The sequence below is a fragment of the Rattus norvegicus genome, chromosome 10, assembly GCF_021556685.1.
Source record: "Rattus norvegicus strain SHRSP/BbbUtx chromosome 10, alternate assembly SHRSP_T2T, whole genome shotgun sequence".
Classification (NCBI taxonomy): Eukaryota; Metazoa; Chordata; class Mammalia; order Rodentia; family Muridae; genus Rattus; species Rattus norvegicus.
In genome coordinates, this window is record NC_141543.1 from 83444946 (window position 1) to 83454393 (window position 9448).

A 9448-nucleotide genomic window follows, 5' to 3' on the forward strand; every position below is an offset into this window, starting at 1 on the left:
TGCATTTTGATTATTCCAAGAATCACGCTTAAAAGAATGGATTCTAGGCATTCTCACTACTCATGCCCTCTCTCACCCTCTTCCACTTCTATTTATCACCTCCTGCTCAACCTGCCAATCTCTTACTTATGAACCATTTTTTTAAGAAAGCATTTATTTATGAACAAGAATTTTTGCATCTGCTACCTCTGGGGATATGGCTTTTTGCCTTGGTTTCCTCAGTTTGAACAGTGAGGCAACTTGGTGCAGTGGCGATCCACTTCTCTGTCTTTGGTTTTATTACCTGAGATGTGAGTATATGACTTTCTTTTTGTTTTGTTTTTTCACTGTTCAAGTTTTCTTTGGTGTTTTCACTGGCATGACACTTGAGTGGTTGGTTCCATCATCCATATGCAGATCTTACATGTCAATATTGCAATGTCAGTGTACACTACAGACACAGAATACATAAGATATCCTGTAGAATATTTATGAACAAGATATACATAACAGACTTACGCACTGGATCCAGGTTACAACTAGTTGGGAACTCAATGGCCTAAGCCTGTTTGGTGAGGGTGTACAGGTGACAGGTTTACTGGATAATCAAAGCCTGCACACAGTTGGTAGCATGTCTTGGAGACAGTGGGACTGTCACACCAGCTAGGTTACCACTACACAAATACCACTGAGCATCAGGGTAAAGCTGTGGGAACTGAGATTTTCCCAGATCACCTCAACACAACTGTGCTAACCACAGCTCAGATGCGAAGTGTGTGGTCTCCATAGAAACCCTGCTGCAGCCTGAACAGTGAAGTGCTAGGATGCTGGGAAGACTTTAGAACTGCAGCTCCTTCTGGATTTCCCAGAGGGTATCTGCACACTTCTTCAGGCAGGCTTCTTCTTCAGGAATCAGTGCCACCTTCACAACATCTGAGGTTCCATTTTGTCCCAGGATACATGGGACACTGAAGAAGACATCATCATTGATTCCATAGAGACCCTTAATCATGGTGCAAATGGGATGCACCCGCCTAAGGTTCTTCATTATGCTTTCTGCCAAGTCTGCCACAAAGAGACCAGTAGCCTAGGACGTGTAACCTTTCAGCTTGCTCACCTCATATGCTCTGTCAACCACCTGCTTATGAACATCCTTCCACTGCTCTATATCTGCATCAGTGCCCCCTTCTGGGTTCAAAGAATTCAAGGAGACACCAGCAACGTTCACACCACTCCACACTGGCACTCTGGAATTGCCATGCTCTCCCAGGACCCACCCGTGACAACTCAGCGGGTGAACTCCCAGACTTTCTCCCATCAGGTAATGGAACTGAGCTCAGTCCAGATTGTAACCACTTCCAGTAACTCAGCTTCTGGGAAAGCCACAGATTTTTCCAAGCCACGTAGGTCAAGATATCCAATGGATTTGAGACAACGAGCAGCTTGCACTGTGGACTGTGCTTCACAATGTTGGGAATGATGAACTTGAAGACGTTCACATTTCGCTAGACCAAATTGAGTCAGGGTTCTCCCTCTTGCTGACTGGCCCCCACTGTAATAATGACCAGCTTGGAGTTTGCAGTCACACAATAGCCTTTCTGGAGATAATTTTTGGTATCTTAAGGAAAAGGCTGCCGTGCTGGAGATCCATCATCTCACCCTTTAGTTTGTCTGCCATGATATCAACAAGGGCAAGCTCATCTGCCAAGTCCTTTATTAAGACACTGATGGCACAAGCCTTACCAACATCACCAACCCCAACAACTATAACCTTGTTCTGGGGGACCTGTTCTTCCTTATGAAGATTCACCATCAGCTTGAGGGTTGCCATCTTGGTCTTTGAATCTTTTGAGACCTCCATTGCATGATGGGGGGGGCGACAGGAGAGTAGCAGCAGTGTGACCTGGGCTCAGCAACAGTGGCTCCACAAGTATGACTTTCAAGAGCAATGATGTGCTCATTTGAATGTTTATGCCATTTGAGCATAGTCAGATTATGTATTTTTGATAGTCCATAGGGTCTGTCAAAGCTGGTAGATTGATCATGTTTCCTTGTTGTCTTGGCATACATAGGTACACCTAGCATTGAGGGACCAATCGGGAACTCTTGGTTGGTCTCCCCTCGCCAAATATCATTCTGTCTAGTTCTCAGCCACCAAAGAAAGTACCTTTTGGATGGATTTATCACAGTGCATTTAGACTGAAGGGACTTCTATTCTTCACCCACACTTGAAACTCTGGGAAAAATAATAAAAAATAATGGAGTAGGAAGGCAAAGTCACTGTTCCTTCAGCCCAGAGAGTCTACTTATTGGATTTTTTTGTAGGAATGAATATATTTCTTTCAAAGCTAGATATATGTTTTAATTACTTTCTAGTATGAATTTATCCTATCTAATATCTAGGATATTTTTAGTGTAAAAAGAAATGCATACTTTTGAAGTTATTGTTTATTTAATTCAAATTATTAAAATTAGATTAAATAATCTACATTTTGTTAAATCTAGCAACATTATTTTTATTAATTTATTTATTCACTTTACATTTGATTGCAGACCCCTTTCTCCACTCCTCTTAGTTCCCCCCTCACAAACGCCTCTTCCCATTACCCCCACTTCTCAGGAAAGGGAAGCCCCTATTTAGGTGCTACCCTGCTCTGAGACATCTGGTTGCAGCAGGACTAGGTGCATCCTTTCCCACTAAAACAATCCAGCAAGGAGAAGGGAATCCTGTGGCAGGCAAAAGAGACAGCCCCTGATCCAATTATTAGGGGACCTACATGGCGACCAAGCTGCACATCTACTGTAAATATGTAGGAGGCTAGTCCTTGCTAGTCCTTGCCTGCTCCCTGGTCTCTGTGAGCTCCCATGAGACTAGGTTAGTTGACTCTATAGGTCTTCTTTTGGTGTCCTTGAACACCCAGCTCTCTCAATCCTATCCCCTAGTCTTCCACAAGACTACCCAAGCTCTGTCTGATGTTTGGCTGTGACTCTCTGCATCTGTTTCCATCAGCTCCTGAACGAAGCCTCTCAGAAGACAGTTATGCAAGTATAGCTGAGTACTATTAATAGTGTCGGGGGGGGGGGGCTGGAGAGATGGCTCAGTGGTTAAGAACACTGACTGCTCTTCCAGAGGTCCTGAGTTCAATTCCCAGCAACCACATGGTGGCTCATGACCATCCAATGCTCTCTTCTGGTGTGTCTGAAGACAGCAACAGTGTACTCATAAATAAAATAAATCTTAAAAAACATAGTGTCAGGGGTTGGCTTTCCCCCCCGGGATGGGTCTCACATTAGGCCAGGCATTAGTTGGTCGTTCTCTCAATCTCTACTCCATCTTTATCACTGCATATCTTGTGTGTCTTACAGGCAAGACACATTTGAGGTTGAAAGTTTGTGTGGGGGTTATTGTCCCACTACTTCCACTGCAAGTCCCAGCTGGCTGCAGGAGGTGGCCATGTCAGTCTCAATATCCCCAACTGCTATAACTCTCAGCTAGGGCCACCCTTATTAACTCCCAGGAGACTTCCCTGTCTCAGTTCATCAGCTAGTCCCAGAGACGCCCTCCCTTTAGTTTCCATTCTCCCTCCTAGCCCTCCTCCCCACAACACACACCTGATTACCATCCCCATAACCCTCCTCATCTCATCCTCATCTCCCACCCAGATCCCTCCCTCCATTCACCTTTGATGTCTATTGTATTTCTCCTTTGGAGTAGGAGTCAAGCATTCTCACTTGGGCATCTCCTAATTGCTTAGCTTCTTTGGGTCTGTGCATTATAGCATAGTTATCTTCTACTCCATGGCTTATGTCCACTTACAAGTGAGTATACACCATGCTTGTCTGGCTGGGTTACCTCACTCAGGATATTTTCTATTTCCATCCATTTGCCTGCATATTTCATGATATCTTTTTTTTAACTGTTGAATAGTATTCCATTCTGTAACCACAATTTTTTTATCCATTCTTCAGACGAGGGACATCTATGTTGTTTCCAGTTTCTGGTTATTATGAATAAAACTGCTATGAACTTAGTTAGACAAGTGTCCTTGTGCTATAGTGATGTATCTTTTGGGTATATGCCCAGGAGTGGTAATGCTGGCCCTTGTCTGTTTGTTTGTTTTGAAACAGGTAAGTTTAATAAGGTTACCTTGTTAGGGTGTAGGTCGAAAGTTATTTACTGGAGCACACAACTTACCAGTGGATTCTTTTTTACTTAGTTACTTTTCTATTCCTCTGAGAAGATGCTATGATCAAGGCAGCTTATAAAATGCTTATTGGGGGCTTAATCTCAGAGTTAAAATCTATAACTATCACAGTATGAACAATGGTAGCAGCAATAAGGCATGGTGGTGGGACAGTAGCTGTAAATTTATCCCCTTATTTGCAATGTAGAAGGCAGAGAAAGAGAGAGAGAGAGAGAGAGAGAGAGAGAGAGAGAGAGAGAGAGAGCACTAATTGGGAATGGAATAGGGCATTGACAACCTAAAGACACTCCCATCCCAGTGAGACACCTCCTCCAATGAAGCCACACCTCTCTATACATTCCAAACAGATTCATCAGCCGGCAGCCACATGAGTGATAAGGGTTCATTCTCATTAAAACCATTACTACTGACAAAACCGCAGCAACCATTAATAGCCGATGGCTCCATAAGGAAAGCTGCGGCACTTATCAACAGGTCCATCTTGTGTAAGTCAGGTCCCCATGCCCTCTGTGAGGGTGTGACTTCCTTTGCCACAGTAATCCTTCCCAGACTGTCACTCTTCCTTTTTCAGCCACACCCCCTTTTTATGATGTTCTGTAAGATTGGAAAAGGGTGATATAAATGTCCCATTAAAGTGTAGCACTCAACTCCTGTCACTAATTCTCAGGAATTAAAACAACTATAAGTCAGCACTAGCTGTCACCCTCTCCAAACAGAAGTTTCTCATGGTTCTTCTTGATAAAGACTAAGAGACTTCAACTTACTTTTTTTCATGGACATAACCACAGAGAAGTGGTCAGATTTCACTGCATGGTATTTTTTTTCCCAGAAGAAGTTTCTCTCTGGCTTCTGTATTTCTATTTGTCGTGTCTCCTACCAGGATTTATTTCCACAGGTTCTGCTATGGCTGATGCTGATAATATAAAAGCCATCCATTCTTTGAGCTAACCAGTATTCTATAAGACACTAAACCTTCCCCCCCACTCCCAGATATTACTGCTGTGCATGTCTCTGACAGAGTCTTCTATCTAGGCACCACAGTACTAAGAACATACTGGGAAGGAATTCGTGCTTCAAAATAGGTAAAAGTAATAAGATTTTTCTCTAAATATCACAGAAGTATCCTCTTTGTTCCATAGGAGCTTCTAAACTCTAGCTAGGCATGCTTCCTGCTTGTTATGAATAACTCTTTTTTCCTTAAGGAGTTTGGAAACCTCAGCTCAATTTATTTAAATTTTGACTAAAACAGAAACTCCTGAAATCCGAAAGTAATTTTTCCCATAAATCTCTGTCTCTCTGTCTCTCTGTCTGTCTGTCTGTCTGTCTGTCTCTCTCTCTCTCTCTCTCTCTCTCTCTCTCTCTCTCTCACACACACACACACACACACACACACACACACACACACACACACACACACCATTCTAAATAACAGACCTTACTGACCCTGTCTTAATTGATTCTTGGTATGAAATCCACGTGAGGGCTACTTGGATTCCAGCAATAAACATGGCTTACATTCGACAAGAATTATGTCACTATAAGTAGACGCTAATAAGTAAGTGTCTAATGAGCTATTCTATAGTAAAAATACCCAGGGATTATTTTGGTTTGCATTTAATTACCTACACCCTTCACAAACACATAATTCTAGCTTGTATGAAAAACTTACTTTATCAAGTACAAGAGAACCCTGAGGCAAAACTATTCAAAATGATTTTCTGAACCAGGTATAGAGAAGCATATCTGTAAATTCCAGCACTCTGGACAATTATTTCTCGTCTTAAGTCAACCTAATCTACGTGATAAGGTCTAGGTCGTGGGAGGCTACAATAGCCAGATTCTGTCTCAAACTTTCAAACAGAAAACCAATAATAGCACTTGATACAATGATGGGAATTTTTCTCTGTCTCAAAAAATTAAATATTAATTTTGTTTGATTTTATTTATATGTGATTGATATAATTTAATTCAGTTAGTGATATCCATGTTAGGTAAGACAGATGCATAAGCAAGCAGAAACATTATTTGTCTGATTCCATTAGATGAAGCTTGAAAGCATCTGTGAAGGGGTAGATAGATGCATGGACGGATGAATGAATGGATGATAGATAGATAGATAGATAGATAGATAGATAGATAGATAGATAGATAGATAGATAAATTATATCTGGAAACAGTGTTTAAGAATATGACAAGCATTAATTTAGATAGCACTCGTATGCCATAGTATTTCAGATGAAATCAGGCAAGAAAAGGGATAGTCAAAAGCACGATTGCTAAAAAGACTGTTAACACCCTATAGTTCAAACAGTACATTGTCAGGAGAATGAAGTGGCTATTTGGATTTAATGTCACTATGGGAAGCATGAAACAATTAAGAGAAACTGTTTCATGAAGTGGGGTAATCTGGTCTTCAAGTGTAATGGATAGAAGTAATTGCCTTGGCTGGCAGGCTTCTATCTAATTTCCTAATTTTAATGTCTTAAATACAAAGCATGCAAGCACGAAACACAATTGTAAATAAACTCAGTTTTTTCCCCATCCTTTCCTTAGGATGGTTAGAATAGAAAAGAATCCAGAAAGAAAAATAAGACAGACCATATGATGGAAGAGAAGGAGTTCAGTTAGAAAACTGAGAAACTCACAAAGGAGATCAATAGTTTATTCCTGACCCAATATTTTAAAAACATTTCCCAATAAGTATCTTATTTGAATTATTTTTAAATTCAAAGCTTCAGGACATACTACTTTGAAATTCTGAGACACTATGCTATCAGCAATTTGAACATTGAAATCTGCAGCTGTGGTATATGCCTGGTATATAGGCTTTGCTTCGGATCTCTAATGAAGAGTTATGCTAATTTTTCTTTTTATAAATTCTACCATGGATACCCTAATTATTTTGGGATGCTGGGAAGACCTGATGCTTTTCTGACTGAAATTCATTATATCCTTGATAATTTGTATGTGGGGGTGGAGGGCAGGGTGTGATGTAGTAACTGATTAATCTGCTCTAATCTCCCTGTCAGTGGTGGCATGAGTTTCTCAATACCATCAATGCTCTGGATTCTCAAATGAAGGACACACATTCAGCCTTCTACTTTTATAATCATCTCAATGGCTAGACCTCTCCCTAACTTCCATGTTGCTAATTTCTCCTCTCCAATACCCCTCAATTATTACTTACTAAAATCTATATTCCATCCTTGCTATTCTAGATCCCCCTAGGGATGCTCTTCCCCAGCTCTTACATAATTGGTACTCTGTCTTCTACAGCTCTCAAGTCTGTATCTCTTCGTTCTCCATGTTCCCCTGAATTCCTTGCCCAGTAAACTAAACAACCAGTCTCTGTTTCTCGGTCCAGCCATTGACCACCAGCAACTTTATTTACCAATCAAAGCCAACTAGGGCAGGGACCCATAGCATGTGCCCTGCAGATGGTTCTTGTGTAATCTTTGGAACCAAATTAACCCAAGTACCACTAGAATCAATCCATAACAGGGGGTGCTTATAGATGTGTGTTGCCTAGTAAATTGTTGAAGAAACAGGCAGATACATCAAACCAGTGACTTGATTTGCCTGGTCATTGTTGATTTTCTTGCACTGTGATTGAATCCCAAGAGTTTAGAAGTATAAAGTAAGGAGTCCATTTACAGTCCACCCACAGTTCTTTAGATGGTAGTTAATGAGAAAGTTGTCCCTTAGTTTTTGATATTGAAATAAAGAAGAATCATAATATTGAAATGCTTGAATAATAATGAGAGTCAACATTATGTATTCATTTCCTCTTAATAAAACATTCCATCCTAGGGAGACACTCTTTAAGATTATGGAACTAAACAAAGATAGGATCAAAGTAAACAACTCACAAGTCACAGGAAGTCCCTGGAACTTATAAGATTCATAGGACTCCTCTTCAAGGTTATTACAAAAGTAGTATCAACCACTGGAGAGAAGAGACTCTCCAACTGGTTAAGCTACCTGCAAGTTGTGAAAATACTTTCTGATAAAACTTTCATGAATCTTTATATATGCTGTGATGGACTTTTCATCTGTAATCTACATTTGATCCTCCCAGGCTTCTGTAAATAAACCCTCCCTACTATCCAGCAGGTAATCCTGACAAACTTAGTGGTTCACTAAACTAGTTTTGTCTGAATTCCTTTCCTTAATATGTCATTATTGCTATATGGGTGATGGGAAAAAAAGCTTGTTCAGTTCTCTCTCCAGGAAAATTCTCATAACAGCCAGCCCTTCCTTTGGGAAATGGTGTTCTTAAAGATTCTTTCATCTCTAATGTAATTCTTAAATGAATGAAAATATAAAGCAATAGTCACACAATATATGAAATATTTGGAAGCATAGTATTTTTGATGTTTGTCTTGGTTTTAAAAAAGATATTATTTTTGCTACCTGTTCATCAATTACTTCTTGTAAATCCTTGGGAAATGTAATTTAAACCCTTTGAGTCTCAGTTAGAAGCTCTTTTATACAGAAAAACAATCATCACTCCTAAAAGCTTAATCTATGTGTTATGAAATTAAGATATTCAACATGCACTGTTGGCTTATTTTAGGCACAATGCCAGGGTTAATTTCTTTATTTTCTCTGTTCTCTCACCACTAGGCATATGTCCTAAGGAGACTGAGTTTTCTGAGACAAATGTTTACGTCATTTTCTTAGTCACAGCTGTTTCCCAAAATAACGCTCCCATGCTTACACTGGTGAATCAGACTACAACTTGATGGAAAACTGAAGGTTTCATTCATCAACTTCTTTTTTATTCAAGAAGCTGGGTCTTACTTGCCCTAGGCAGCCAGATCATATTATGTTTCCTCTAGCTCATGCTCAAGGAAACCAAGACAGAAAAGCAGATCTAAAGGCACTGTCAGCCCCCAAACGTAGCTTGTCCTCAAGTCTCCTCAATGCTCAGGCAGTCAATGAGTTTCTCCAAGCTTTTATAAACACCCCTAGTGTTCTGTGCAGTGACTCTCCATTCTTTTCTAGGAGTGAAATCACTTCTGTCCCTTGAAAAATAATACATACGTCACCGTGTGTCAGAGTTCTATTTAATAGCAACTCGTTACTCCCCAGTCTTCCTTTCTAATGTGTGCTAGTTCAGGTTTTCAAAGTCTTGGTGATAGAACTCATTGTAGCATATCAACATCTCTTGTGAGGAATTTAAGGGCACCAAGATGGGTAATTTTTATACTTCTGACACCTCTCCAATATACAGATTATTAGTTTTATATCCATTTTGTGAG

At 40.3% G+C, this 9448-nt stretch overlaps 1 pseudogene; it reads right to left on the minus strand.

Moving 5' to 3' along the window:
* Positions 1 to 817: 817 nt before the first annotated feature.
* On the minus strand, positions 818 to 1810 carry Ldha-ps29 (lactate dehydrogenase A, pseudogene 29; annotated as a pseudogene).
* Between the last annotated feature and the right edge of the window lie 7638 nt (positions 1811 to 9448).